Here is a 749-nt window from a genome sequence, read left to right on the forward strand (position 1 = left end):
TAGAGAAATTGAAAATATAATTAAGGAAAAAGAGTCCATAAAATGAACAAAGAGTTTTGAAAAGGAACCAAATTGAACCTTTAGAAATGAAGAATATATTAATTAAGATACAACATTATACTTCCAGCTAGGATGTAGAAAGTCATTGTAGTTACTGCTCTCAGTGCAACAACTAGGAAACATAGATATGTTACCAAAACCATAATTTAAAGACATCAGAAGCCTAGAAAAGCCACAGAGACTAGATGAAAAAAATTCTAGAGGGGACAGAGACCTCCTGAGATAAGCTGATGATTCTTGGGTATTTTCTCTTCTGAGGGCATTTACATTTGCTGGGTTCAAGTTAAAGACCAAGTTTGGTAGCCATCAAATAGCCTCCAACCATCCCCACCACCAGGTAGTAAAGCCTTTTTGCAATTAACTCCCCATGAGTATGGGTTGTATTTACTGACTTGCTTCTGTAAAACATAGTGGAATGGTATGATATGATGTAGCTTTTGTGATTAGGACTTAAAAAGCCAGTTGCTTTCTGTTTCTCGCTTGCTCATCCCTGGGAAAACCCTTCGCTGTGTCATGATGAGATAAACCAGTGAGAAGGCTCATCTACAGAGAGGCCAAAGCCTGCCAACAACCGCATGAGTAAACTTGGAAGTGGGTCTCCTACCACTGTCAAGATGATTCTCATGAGACCACTGACATAATTTACTAAGATTTGACTGAAACTTCATAAGAGAACTTGAAACAGAGGC

This window comes from Hipposideros armiger, unplaced genomic scaffold (genome assembly GCF_001890085.2).
Source record: "Hipposideros armiger isolate ML-2016 unplaced genomic scaffold, ASM189008v1 scaffold_679, whole genome shotgun sequence".
NCBI classification, from domain to species: Eukaryota; Metazoa; Chordata; class Mammalia; order Chiroptera; family Hipposideridae; genus Hipposideros; species Hipposideros armiger.